This window comes from Dryobates pubescens, chromosome 17, assembly GCF_014839835.1.
Source record: "Dryobates pubescens isolate bDryPub1 chromosome 17, bDryPub1.pri, whole genome shotgun sequence".
Taxonomy (NCBI): domain Eukaryota; kingdom Metazoa; phylum Chordata; class Aves; order Piciformes; family Picidae; genus Dryobates; species Dryobates pubescens.
Genome location: NC_071628.1, coordinates 21,057,239 through 21,070,864, shown reverse-complemented (window position 1 = coordinate 21,070,864; position 13,626 = coordinate 21,057,239). Strand labels below are relative to the sequence as shown.

General features: G+C 56.5%; 1 non-coding gene across 1 annotated transcript; it reads left to right on the top strand.

The window, feature by feature from the left end:
• The first annotated feature begins 11,735 nt into the window (after positions 1 to 11,735).
• On the top strand, positions 11,736 to 11,817 carry TRNAS-AGA (transfer RNA serine (anticodon AGA)). Its single transcript has one exon. It is a non-coding gene; the product is annotated as a tRNA-Ser (tRNA).
• The last annotated feature ends 1,809 nt before the right edge of the window (positions 11,818 to 13,626 follow it).

The following is a 13,626-nucleotide window of genomic DNA, read 5'->3' as shown; positions in this document are numbered from 1 at the left end:
CTGTGCCAGGCCCCTGCCTGGCGGGCACTGCCCAGGAGATGCCGCCTGGCTCCTGCACTGAGTGTGAGGAGCCCCTGGGGTGTCTTCATCACTCCTGCGGCCCGCTCGCAGGGCTGTGCGCAAGAAGGAATCACACACACAGGGCCTCTGATGGAGCTCCTTTAAGGGCACCCGGCAGGCAGACCTTGGCACCTCCGGCACAATAAGGACCAACAGGCTTTGCACTTGCTGCTGGGAACAGACTGGGCCAAGAGAGAAGGCAGAGGCAAGAACCTTCTCTCAGGGGCAGATGTGCACCTGCCCCAAAGCTGATGAACCTCAAGCAGAAAGGTTTGCTGAGAGGCTTTGCTGCTGCAGCACTAAGGAGAGAAAAGCCTCACGGGGGACACTAAGCAGCCACACTGGCTATTGCTTTGTGTGGAGGAGACCTTGCTTCACTGCTGAGAAGCTCAGCTGCTCCTTGCCTCCAAAACACCTCTGAGCAGCAAGATGCATCACCAAAAGGAAAGGAGGCACAAATCTGACACTCAAATGCCAGGACTCAGGCTGAGATTCAGGCTCACAAAGGCCAGCTGTCCCTGCACAGCGCAGCTTAGCACACCTGGCCTTTTCTTCCTGCCACCTCAGGAAGTGTAGTCACCTGGGCCCACTGCAGAAGCTTGCTTCCATCTTCAGCCAGAGAAGCTGCTCAGGGAAGGCAGTGACAAGGCTCTGTTTCCTCAGCATACAGGGCAGATGTGCTGCACACAGGGGCAGGGAAAATGAGACTGGATCTTGAATGCCTGCAGTGGAGAGCTTCAAGTTTGGTGTGGAGAGACTTTGCAGTGCCATGATCACAGGATCACAGAATGTCAGGCAGTGCTCTTTCTTCCAGAGCGCTTGCCCAAGTGAGGCAGGAGGAGGACTAACCACCAGGAGTCTCCAGCTATGCCGCACAAAGTCTTTAATGCGAGGGAGCAAACACAGAGGCACAGAACAGAAAGCAAGGAAGACTTCTGCAGGCTCCAGGGAAGCACAGAGAACAGCCCATTTCCCAAGGACAGGCTCCACACTAAGAGCTTGCCTTTCCCCATTCTGCTCGACCTGCTGGCAAGCCCAGGCCCCCCGAGCAGTCCCTAACTCCAGCAGCCTCCCCGCAGCAGCAACAGGCTCAGCAAAGCAGAGGAGAAGGAGCTCCAGGAGCTCAGAGCAAAGCAGAGCCAGAGGAGGCACAGCCAGGCTGGCCATGCAGCCAGGGGCAGCAGTGGGCACAGGCCCCTGCTGCCAGGTGGCATGGGGACACCCAGCCCGTCGGCAGGCTGTGGCCATGCCGGGGCTGTGCAGCCCTGCTCTTCCTTCCTCCCTCCTCCAAAGGGCATGAGGAGGCAGCTTCAGCAGTTGAGATTGCAGCGGGGGACAGGCAGGCACAGGCCTGAGCCGCCCAGACCAAAGGAGCTGCCGGAAGAGATGGGAACCCCCCCGGTGCTGAGCGAGCTGCCCACAGCAGCTGACAGAGAGGAGCCCACAGCTGTGTTCTGCGGGAAAGAGGTGAGGATGGGGCCCGGCAGGGTCACCACCACCGGCGAAGCCTCGATGGCCACCGTGGAGTCGGCGCAGCGGGCGAAGCAGGGCTCACTGCAGCTGCTTGCCAGAGGGGTTGGGCCACAGGTGCCACAGGAGCGTGGAGGACAGGGTCTGAAGCAAGACATCTCTCGGTGAGGGAGGCAAAGCTGAAACACAGAGAGGAGAGGAACTGTGGATCTCAACACCCCCTTGATGTCATTCACCTCCATTTCTAGCTCCACGTCCAGGAAGGGCCTGAGCTGATCGTGTCAGCACATGCAGCACGTGCCACATCTGGCCTGCAGGCTGCATCTGAAGCACGAGGAGCAAAGAGGTGCCCCAGTGCCTGCCGAGTCCAGCAGGACCTCCTCCTGCATTGCCCAGAGCAACAGCACAGCTGAAGATTGACACAGTGCTCCCAGCACACACGGGCTGGTGTCTCGGAAGTCACCATTTGCCCAGGGAACATTCACAGTTTCACAGACTGCATTGGGTTGCAAGGGACCCTCAAAAGTCAGCTTGCCCTGCAGTGAGCAGGGACACCGCCACAGCTCACCCAGGGCCATGCCTCCTGCTTAAAGCACAAATTCTGGTGGGCAGAGCTCCCAGAGCTGAGCATATTGATCCCCTTCCGACCAAAAGGACCCCCCTCTACCCAGACCTTCCCCGACACCACGGCCAAAAGGGAGAGAGGCGACAGCCCTCCTACACTTCCAGAGCAGGGCCGAGCTAAGCCAGCCCAGACATCAGCCTCAGCAGCCACCCTGGCAGCAGTTCAGCCCACACAGACAGGGATGGAGCAGGCTCAGGCTTACCTCGTTCCTCGTGGAAAGGGAGGCAAGAGAGGAGGATGTGGAGCCTGGAGCAGCTCAGGCTTTTATGCTGTGTCCCTGATGCCTGCAGGGCCACAAACATTCCTTGTGCGTGAAGCATCTGAACACCTCGGAGCTGCTGCTGGCGGAGGCCCAGCTGCTGATTGAGCCCTCGCCTCTTTCACCTCAAGTGTTGTTCTCCCTTCTCATACCACCAAACCTTGAAACTGCAGAGATATGGATTTGCTGGGTGGACTGTCCAGTGATTAAGGAATTGGTTGGATGATCTCTTCCAAAGTGTATTGGACAGCATCTCGATGTCCCGATGGCGACGGGTGAGAAGTGGTGTCTCTCCAGGGTCTGTCCTGGGACCAGTGCTGTTCAGTGCCTTCACCAATTCTACAGCAAGTCTGCAGATGGCACCAAGCTGAGTGGTGTGGTTGATAAGTCCAAAGGACAGGATGGCTGCCATCCAGAGGCACCTGGACAGGCTGGAGAGGTGGGCAGAGGAGAATTTCACATGGTTCAACAAGGCAAAGTGCAAGCTCCTGCACCTAGGTTGGGGCAACTCTCAGTTGCCTGGATGGATATTCCAGGCTGGGGGATGATGAGATGGAGAGCAGCCCTGCAGAGAAGGACTTGGGGTGGTGATGGGGGAGAAGCTGGAGAGGAGCCAGCAATGGGCATTGGCAGCCCAGAAGGCCAAGGGCAGCCTGGGCTGCATCCAAAGCAGCGTGGCCAGAGATGGAGAGAGAGGATCCTGCCCCTCTGCTCTGCTCAGTGCAGGCCTGTGTCCCCCTCTGGGGCCCTCAACGCAAGAGAGACATGGTCCTGATGGAGAAGCTCCAGAGGAGGCCACCAAGATGATCAGAGGGCTGGAGCAGCTCTGCTATGAAGACAGGGTGAAAGAATTGGATCTGTTCAGCCTGGAGAAGGCTCCAGAGCAGACCTGTTACCAATAAGGGGGAACAAGGGGAGGAAGTCATAAGAACATATTTATGTATTCATAAACTGGCTCCTGTCCCTTGTAATGTGACACAAAGGTTCTAAAGGCTCAGCAGGGTGGCAGAGGGCTGTCTTCACAACAGGAATGGTTACAAATAGTTAGAGAATAGCATTTGGAAAAGATAGATCCAGAAGGAGCAGTAATAGCCCATGTACAAAGGGAGGAACTTCTCCAGGGACTTAGGAAGGGATCAGATCCTCACAAGGCTGTTTGCTGATTGTGGGAGCTCCTCTTTCCGTTCCTTTTTATCAGAGAACTCTCCTGAACTGCTACAGCTGCTTAGTCCATGTGTGTGGTGGGGGCAACCCCCGAGAGAAAGAGCTGTCTCTCTCGCTCCGCAGCTGACCTGTTCACATGCAAACCAGTTCACGTTTTTCACATGTCACCAGGAGACACTTCCAAAGCCCAGGCAGTAGAAGTGGGTGCCAGAAGCAGATAAATACCTGTTCTTTGTCCAGACTTGCCCCAGCAAGGGGTCTGTGTCTTACAGTGCCTGGCAGGGCATGTGGCTTGGGGGAAGGGTGTGTATGAGCCACAGCCCTGGGCTGGGGGAGGTGTCTCCCCCTGTCTCCCTCTATCCAAGCTGCTCTGCTTTCCCCCATCTCAGCTTCGCAGGTGGGGGAGGGGCTTTGGATTGTACTGCCACAGGACCTCAGAGCTGCATTTCAATACCTGAAGGGGACCTGCAGGAAGGCTGGGGAGTGACAGTTCAGAAGGGCCTCTGGGAATAGGACTAGGGGCAATGATTTGAAAGGAGCAGGGCAGAGTTAGGTTGGACATGAAGAAGGAATTCTGCACAGTGAGGGTGGGGAGACACTGGCACAGGCTGTCCAAGGATATGCTTGAGGCCCCATCCCTGGAGACGTTCAGGCTCAGCCTGGATGCGTCCCTGGGCAGCCTGCTCCAGTTGGAGGAGTCCCTGCTGAGTGCAGGGGGTTGGACACCATGACCTTTGAGGGTCCCTTCCCACCTGATGCAGTCTGTGAATCTGAGAGTCATCTGTGCCCTGCCTTCATCAGGACAGTTAATGGTATGTGAGCAGAGATTCTCAGGGGGGCTGCATCACGTTGGTTGCCTTTGTCACATACTCAGGTAATGAGCAGACTCCTGTGTCATGAACATTCACATCTGGGCTGCTCTGACCGCGACAAGAGGCAGAGCCACGGAGCAGAGCATGACCAAATGAAACGTGTCCCACACGTGCACGAGCCTTACCAGCCACAGCAGAGGCATCTTGAGTGGAGGAGTACGTGAGGTCCTCAGACCCTTCAAATGTCCACACACAACGGGACTGGAGTGATCACTAACATCTGCTAAGCTGCACCAAGGCCAGTGCCAGGTGTGTCAGCAGGCAAAAAAGGAGAGCGGCACAGTGCAGCACTGGCAGGGCTGCCCAAGGGGCAGTGACCTCTCTAGCACTGGCAGCACTCATAACCAGACATGGCAAGGCCCAGGGCTCCCTGAGGTACATAGGAACTTTGGTCTGCTCAGAGCTGGAGGTTGTCCTAAAGGATTTCCAGAATCCCTTCTAATCTTCATTCTTCAGGAGGGCACTGAGGCACCCACGGGAGGGCAGAGCCATGGCAGGACAGCAGCAGCATAAGGCGGCGGAGCAGCCCCAGGTGCTTGAGGAAGGGGGCTGACACGTGTGGAAATGCCCTGGACGGAAGCAGCATTTTGGCAGGAGTGAGGCTGTGAGCTCTGGCATCCCTGGCACGCTTGAGGCCAGGCCACCATGGCCACTGAAGTGCACAGCAGCTGTGACACTCAGCGTTTGCCTGCAGCTTGGGGTTTTTCCCAACTCTTCCACATCACGATGACTCCCAGGTGCTCTGGGAGATGGATTCGATGTCCCTTTGAAATGGGAACTTCCATAATGAAGCTCATCCTTGACCCAGCCCAAAAGAGCCAGGAGCTTTTGGCTGCATGCCCTCTGCCTCTGGCCTCTGGGCTGACCTTGCTGATCCAAACGGGGTAGTTTGGGGGTGGGTCTCTGCCAGGGAAGGACACAGGCAGCTCTTTGATCATCCTCCCACTCACTGCTTTGCTCTTTTCTCTGTAGTTCTCCACTTCCCAAGCTGAGCCCACACATCTGGTTGGAAGAAGTGAAAGAGCCTGAAGAGGTCATCAAGGAACTTAGCAATGGCGAGCCCATGGAGAGGGCACTTGAAGGACGCCTGCCTGAGCCTCTGTTCTGCTCTTTGTTGTTCTGAAGCTGCCCTTATCCGCTGGACTTGTGGGCTTGTAGAAGAGCCTGGGGAGTGCAGGGCCCGCGTGCACCTCACTCCTGCCCAGAGGGGGCTTCCCTCCAGCCCACAATGGCCCTTCCTTGCCGTCGAGCTTTGGCACAAGTCTCTTATCTCCCGTATGCTTACAGTGACCACAGGGGGAGATGAGTCTCACTGTTAGCCTGCATCCCTGGACTCAAAGCAGCTGAGAAGTGGCTTGAGGTGTCTGTCCTGATGCCTACACACAGGGAAATAGTAAAAGTGGGAGAAAATCACCAAGCTCAGAATGCGAGAAAGAAATGGTCGTTCTTGGTGGGGCAGTGTATGGGCCTTAGGAAATCTTTCTTTTCTACCCAGTTAAGAAGCAAGCCCTGACTAAAGGAGCTTCCAAAATCCCTTTGCTGCTCACAGGCCTTCCCCCAGGAGAGAGATGTTCCAGTGCCCTACAAGAACCATCATGGCAACGGGGTCAGCATTTCTGCACTAGCTGAATGAAGGCAGGAGCCCTGTCCTTGGAGTGATCCACTACAGCTGCTGAACCTCCAAGCAGAGTTTGGGTTACAAAAGAATTCAGCATCTCCACACAGATCTGGCTCTCAGGATGTTGGATATTGTGGTGGACCTTTGAAAACTCAATAAAACTATTCACAGAATCCCCAAATGGTAAGGGTTAGAAGGGACCTCTGGAGATCATTGCGTCCAACCCCCGTGCCAGAGCAGGTTCACCCAGGGCAGGCCCCACAGGAACACATCCAGGTGGGTTTCGAAAGTCCCCAGAGAAGGAGATCCCACAACCCTCTGGGCAGCCTGCTCCAGGGCTCCAGCACCCTCAGCCCAAAGATATTTCTCCTCATGTTGAGATCCCTTTTCCTATCACTGGGCATTGCTGAAAAGAGCCAGGCACCATGTTACTGAAAGGCCCCATACTGCCTTCGGCTGCCAGTAATGCAGAACGGCCTGGATGGTGTCAGTCAAAGTTGAAGTCAGTGCTTGATGTCCACGTAGAGCCCAACAATGAGCGGAGTCCCTCAGGGGTCTGCATAAGGGTCAGCATGATTTAGCATCTTTGGACATGGGATTGAGGGCACAAGCAGCACCTTTGTGCACGACAGCACCAGAGTGGTGTGGCTGATACTCCAGAGGGAAGGGATGCCAAGAGAGGCACCTCGACAGGCTAGAGAGGTGGCCGTCAGAAAACGTCATGAAGTGAAGTGGGTCCAAGGTCCTGCATCTGGGTCAGGGCAATCCCAAAGACAAATTCAGGCTGAGCCACAAGTGGATTGAGGCTAGTTCAGAACAGAAAGACTTGGAAGCCAAAGCTCCAGGTGGTATGAAGTAGCAAAACATTGCAGATGAAAGAGGCGAGGGCTCAATCAGCAGCGGGGCCTCCGCCAGCAGCAGCTCCGAGGTGTTCAGATGCTTCACGCACAAGGAATGTTTGTGGCCCTGCAGGCATCAGGGACACAGCATAAAAGCCTGAGCTGCTCCAGGCTCTACATCCTCCTCTCTTGCCTCCCTTTCCACGAGGAACGAGGTAAGCCTGAGCCTGCTCCATCCCTGTCTGTGTGGGCTGAACTGCTGCCAAGGTGGCTGCTGAGGCTGATGTCTGGGCTGGCTTAGCTCGGCCCTGCTCTGGAAGTGTAGAAGGGCTGTCGCCTCTCTCCCTTTTGGTGGTGGTGTCTGGGAAGGTCTGGGAAGAAGGGGGTGCTTTTGGTCAGAAGGGAATCAATGTGCTCAGCTCTGGGAGCTCTGCCCACCAGAATTTGTGCTTTAAGCAGGAGGCACGGCCCTGGGTGAGCTGTGGTGGTGTCCCTGCTCACTGCAGGGCAAGCTGACTTTTGAGGGTCCCTTGCAACCCAATGCAGTCTGTGAAACTGTGAATGTTCCCTGGGCAAATGGTGACTTCCGAGACGCCAGCCCGTGTGTGCTGGGAGCACTGTGTCAATCTTCAGCTGTGCTGTTGCTCTGGGCAATGCAGGAGGAGGTCCTGCTGGACTCAGCAGGCACTGGGGCACCTCTTTGCTCCTCGTGCTTCAGATGCAGCCTGCAGGCCAGATGTGGCACGTGCTGCATGTGCTGACACGATCAGCTCAGGCCCTTCCTGGACGTGGAGCTAGAAATGGAGGTGAATGGCAACCAGGCGGTGTTGAGATCCACGGTTCCTCTCCTCTCTGTGTTTGGACACCTCTTTGATGCTTGGGCTTCATATGCAGCCTGCAGGCCAGATGTGGCACGTGCTGCATGTGCTGACACGATCAGCTCAGGCCCTTCCTGGACGTGGAGCTAGAAATGGAGGTGAATGGCAGCCAGGCAGTGTTGAGATCCACGGTTCCTCTCCTCTCTGTGTTTCAGCTTTGCCTCCCTCACCGAGAGATGTCTTGCTTCAGACCCTGTCCTCCACGCTCCTGTGGCACCTGTGGCCCAACCCCGCTGGCAAGCAGCTGCAGTGAGCCCTGCTTCGCCCGCTGCGCCGACTCCACGGTGGCCATCGAGGCTTCGCCGGTGGTGGTGACCCTGCCGGGCCCCATCCTCACCTCTTTCCCGCAGAACACAGTCGTGGGCTCCTCTCTGTCAGCTGCTGTGGGCAGCTCGCTCAGCACCGGGGGGGTTCCCATCTCTTCTGGCAGCTCCTTTGGTCTGGGCGGCTCAGGCCTGTGCCTGCCTGTGCCCCGCTGCAATCTCAACTGCTGAAGCTGCCTCCTCATGCCCTTTGGAGGAGGGAGGAAGGAAGAGCAGGGCTGCACAGCCCCAGCATGGCCACAGCCTGCCGATGGGCTGGGTGTCCCCATGCCACCTGGCAGCAGGGGCCTGTGCCCACTGCTGCCCCTGGCTGCATGGCCAGCCTGGCTGTGCCTCCTCTGGCTCTGCTTTGCTCTGAGCTCCTGGAGCTCCTTCTCCTCTGCTTTGCTGAACCTGCTGCTGCTGCGGGGAGGCTGCTGGAGTTAGGGACTGCTCGGGGGGGCCTGGGCTTGCCAGCAGGTCGAGCAGAATGGGGAAAGGCAAGCTCTTAGTGTGGAGCCTGTCCTTGGGAAATGGGTCGTTCTCTGTGCCTCCCTGGAGCCTGCAGAAGTCTTCCTTGCTTTCTGTTCTGTGCCTCTGCATTTGCTCCCTCGCATTAAAGACTTTGTGCGGCATAGCTGGAGACTCCTGGTGGTTTGTGCTCCTCCTGCCTCACTTGGCCAAGTGCTCTGGAAGAAAGAGCACTGCCTTCTGTCCTGATCTTCCCACCAGCTGTGCACTGAGCTCCCTGAGCCGATATCACAGCACCAGAATGAGCAAGCAGGCCAGAGAAGGGCCAAAAAGCCTCAGGAGAATGGAGCGTCAGTCCCTACCGTAGCGATCCCTGAAGGAAGTCTCAGGGAAGAAGGAAACTTACAATTCATGGAAGAAGGGATTTGTCACTTGGGAGAGCTATAGAGGAGCTGTCAGGGCATGTAAGAAGGCAACAAAGAAGGCCAAAGCCCTCTTGGCACAGAATCTGGCCTAGGAAGTAAAAGAGAACAAGAAGAGCTTCTTCAAATCTATCCGTAGGAGAAGGAAGAACAGGGAAGGTGTGGGCCCAGAGCTGAGTGAGGAGGCAGCCCTGAGTGCTGAGCATGCAGAGAAGGCAGAGCTGCTGAGTGCCTTCTTTGCTTCAGTCTCTACACCTAAGGCTGAACTGCCCTATGCACTCCAGACCCTCGATGAAGGAGGGGAAGCCTGGAGGAGGGATTGCTCCCCACTGGTCAGTGAAGCCTGGGTTAAGGATCAGTTACACAAGTTGAATACTCACAAGTCCGTGGGTCCTGATGAGGTGCGCCCAGGAGTGCTGGGAGAGCTGCCTGATGTTATTGCTCTGCCACCCCTTGTCATTTCTGACAAATCCTGGCAGGCAGGAACGGTGCTGAGGACTGGAGGAGAGACAATGTCACTCCAGGCCTCAAAAAGCGCAAGAAAGAGCTTCCAGGAAACTACAGACCAGTCAGCCTCACCTCCATCCCTGGAGCCGCTCCTTCTGGAGGGCGCCTCAAGGCATTTGGAAGAGAAATTAGTGATGAGGAGTAGTCAGCATGGATTCACCAAGGGGAAATCCTGCTTGACTAACCTGATAGCATTCTGTGCTGCCATAACTGAATGGGGAGATGCAGGGAGAGCAGTGGATGTGGTCTGCCTTGACCTTAGCCAGGCCTTTGACACCGTCTCCCATGACATCCCAGTGAGCAAGCTCAGGAAGTGGAAGAGCAGACAGTGAGGTGCATTAGGAAGTGGTTACAAGATAAGGTCAAAGAGTGGTGATCAATGGTGCCAGGTCCAGCTGGAGAGCTGTGACCAGTGCAGTCTCCCAGGGATCGGCACTGGGACCAGTGCTGTTCAGCATCTTCACTGATGTGCCACTACACTGATGAGGGAACAGACAGACAGGCAGGCAGACAGAGTCTGCTCAGCAAGGTTGCTGATGACACCAAACTGGGAGGTTGGCTGAGACACCTGAACGCTGTGTGGCCATCCAGAGAGACTTGGACAGACTGAGAGCTGGGCAGAGAGGAACCAAATGAGCTTCAACAGGGACAAGTGCAGAGTCCTGCATCTGGGGAGGAGTAATAAACACCACCTGTACAGGCTGGGAGGGGATCTGCTGGAGAGCAGCCCTGTGGAGAGGGACCTGGGAGTGCTGCTGGATAACAAGTTCTGCATGGGACAGCAATGTGCCTGGGGGCCAAGAAGGCCAATGGGATCCTGGGGGCCATTCAGAGGAGTGTGTCCAGCAGATCCAGGGAGGTTCTCCTCCCCCTCTACTCTGCCCTGGTGAGACCCCATCTTGAGCACTGCGTTCAGTTGTGGGCTCCCCAGTTCAGGAGGGACAGGGATCTGCTGGAGAGGGTCCAGTGGAGGGCTATGAGGATGGTCAGGGCCCTGCAGCACTGCCTGGTGAGGAGAGGCTGAGGGACCTGGGGCTGTTTAGTCTGGAAAAGAGAAGACTGAGAGGGGATTTAATCAAATTTTATAAATATCTGAGAGCTGGGGGTCAGGAGGGAGGGGACAGGCTCTGCTCACTTGCACCCTGGGATAGGCCAAGGAGCAATGGATGTAAGCTGCAGCACAGGAGCTTCCACCTCAACACAAGGGGGAACTTCTTTACTGTAAGGTTCCCAGAGCACTGGAAGAGGCTGCCCAGAGAGGCTGTGGAGTCTCCTTCTGGAGACTTTCAAGGCCTGTCTGGATGTGTTCCTCTGTGACCTGAGCTAGATTCTATGGTCCTGCCCTGGCAGGGGGGTTGGACTCAATGATCTCTTTGGCTCCCTTCCAACCCCTGACATTCTGTGATCCTGTGATCATGGCACTGCAAAGTCTCTCCACACCAAACTTGATGCTCACCACTGCAGGCATTCAAGATCCAGTCTCATTTTCCCTGCCCCTGTGTGCAGCACATCTGCCCTGTATGCTGAGGAAACAGAGCCTTGTCACTGCCTGCCCTGAGCAGCTTCTCTGGCTGAAGATGGAAGCAAGCTTCTGCAGTGGGCCCAGGTGACTACACTTCCTGAGGTGGCAGGAAGAAAAGGCCAGGTGTGCTGAGCTGCGCTGTGCAGGGACCGCTGGCCTTTGTGAGCCTGAATCTCAGCCTAAGTCCTGGCATTTGGGCGTCAGATTTGTGCCTCCTTTCCTTTTGGTGATGCACCTTGCTGCTCAGAGGTGTTTTGGAGGCAAGGAGCAGCTGAGCTGCTCAGCAGTGAAGCAAGGTCTCCTCCACACAAAGCAATAGCCAGTGTGGCTGCTTAGTGTCCCCCGTGAGGCTTTTCTCTCCTTAGTGCTGCAGCAGCAAAGCCTCTCAGCAAACCTTTCTGCTTGAGGTTCATCAGCTTTGGGGCAGGTGCACATCTGCCCCTGAGAGAAGGTTCTTGCCTCTGCCTTCTCTCTTGGCCCAGTCTGTTCCCAGCAGCAAGTGCAAAGCCTGTTGGTCCTTATTGTGCCGGAGGTGCCAAGGTCTGCCTGCCGGGTGCCCTTAAAGGAGCTCCATCAGAGGCCCTGTGTGTGTGATTCCTTCTTGCGCACAGCCCTGCGAGCGGGCCGCAGGAGTGATGAAGACACCCCCCAGGGGCTCCTCACGCTGAGTGCAGGAGCCAGGCGGCATCTCCGGAGCAGTGCCCGCCAGGCAGGGGCCTGGCACAGGTAGTTGTGGCCGAGTGGTGAAGGCGATGGACTAGAAATCCATTGGGGTTTCCCCGCGCAGGTTCGAATCCTGCCAACTACGCAGGGGGGGGCAGCTCTCTTTTGGCCGCCCCCACCCAAAGGCAAGAGGAGCTTGAGACTGCAGAGCAGCAGCAGCAGCAGCCTGGGGAACGCTGCCAACGTGCAGAAGCAGCCTAGAGGAAGGCAGCGCTTTTAGGGTGATGAGCCTAGGAGTTGTGGTGTCCCAGCCATGCCTGGGGCCAGGACACAGTGTCTGCGCTGAGGCTCACAGCAGGAGGAGTGAGGCCTGGCTGGAGTCCAGGGGTTTTCCACTCTCTCCCACATCACAATGACTCCCAGGGGCTGTGGGAGACTGATCCGATGTCCCTCCAAAACTGGAAAAGCGTGGATCGGGCCACCCCGCGCCTGATCCAGGAGCAAGGGCCGTGAGTGTTGGCTCCCTGCCCTGTGCCTCCCCTCAAAGGCAGGCCATGCAGGCGTCTGCAGCGAGCTTGCTGAGCAAAACAGGTCATTTCAGCAGTGGAATACTTCCAGGGAAGAACGTGGGCGTATCTGTGGTTGCCCTGCTACGTGCCGATTTGCTGGTGCCTAGCAGGTTCTCCACCTGCCAAGCTGAGAAGAAACTCTTGGTTAGAAGAAGCGTAAAGGCCCAGGGGCATAATTCTGGAGATCACAAGGAGTGATCACTTAAAAGACACTGGCCTGAAAGGCTGCTCTGCTGTTTCTCATTATGGATCTGCCTTTGTTCCCTGGGCTCAAGGTTGGAAAAACCAAGCTGTTGCAGAGCCCAGTAAGTGTGAGGAAGGCCCTTCCGTTCCTCACTCCTACCTGCAAATGGCTTCCTTCTAGCCCAGAACATGACCTTCCTTCTTTGGCCTTCAGTTTTGCTCTTGTGCATGGTCCCTCTTCCTCAGCACATGGGCTGGGGGCACAAGGTCCCTGAGCGATGCTGTCTGATAGTTAAACAGAGTCTTTCACACCACAGACCAGTGGGTACCGAGCCTTTTCTCAGGGAAGAGCCCTACAGAGGCAGGGCCACTGTGCTCTGAGCACAGGCATTACACACCCCAGCATCCCCTCTGAAGGGGCTGAAGCGGCACATTTGACCAGCCAGCCCCGGAGAGAGGGGAAAGATGGAGGATAGAGAGCAAATTCACTCCGGTGTGACTGGGAGACATCATACAGGGAACAGGCCCCCTCCCACTGTGTCCCCGGATGGCATGTGTGGCCTCGTGAAGCACAGCATATGCCTTGGCATTCTCCATCTTCATCTTTACCTGGCTATAGCCTTTCATTGCTGAGTGCAACCAGCACCAGCTCCAGCTCTGGGCAGACTTAAACATCCTTCTCCCTCTAACTCGGTTGGACAGGAGCATCTCCCACGTTGCCTGCTGCATGCCTGTAAGCAGCCTGCTCTGCAAGACTCTTCCCATCTCCTGTTCGTGGCCTAAACCCTGCCTGGTGCTGCTCCCGGTTGGGGGTGGTGCACGTCTGCTTTGGTGAACGCCCGTGCCAACCCCCGTGAACGATGGAGTCCATCTGAGCGGGACAGAGCGTTCCCTGCATGCACCGGGGCACCGTTTTCATTCAGCTGCTCTTTTCTCATCCAACACCCTAACCCAGGCATTTTCCTACTGCTCTGTGATTGGCTGACAGCCATTTCTTGACTGTGTCACAACCACCCACCTGCTCTCAGACCGACCCCTGCTTGGCTCTGAGGAGCAACCAACCCTACTCACAGACCCAGAAACGCACCAGGTAAGGACGCCCCCACTCACTAAGTACAAGGAAGAGGTAACTTTTGACAGCATTGTTCTCCGTGGGTTCTCGTAGTTCTTCGTGACTGGCTGACGGCCATCACGGCAGCCCC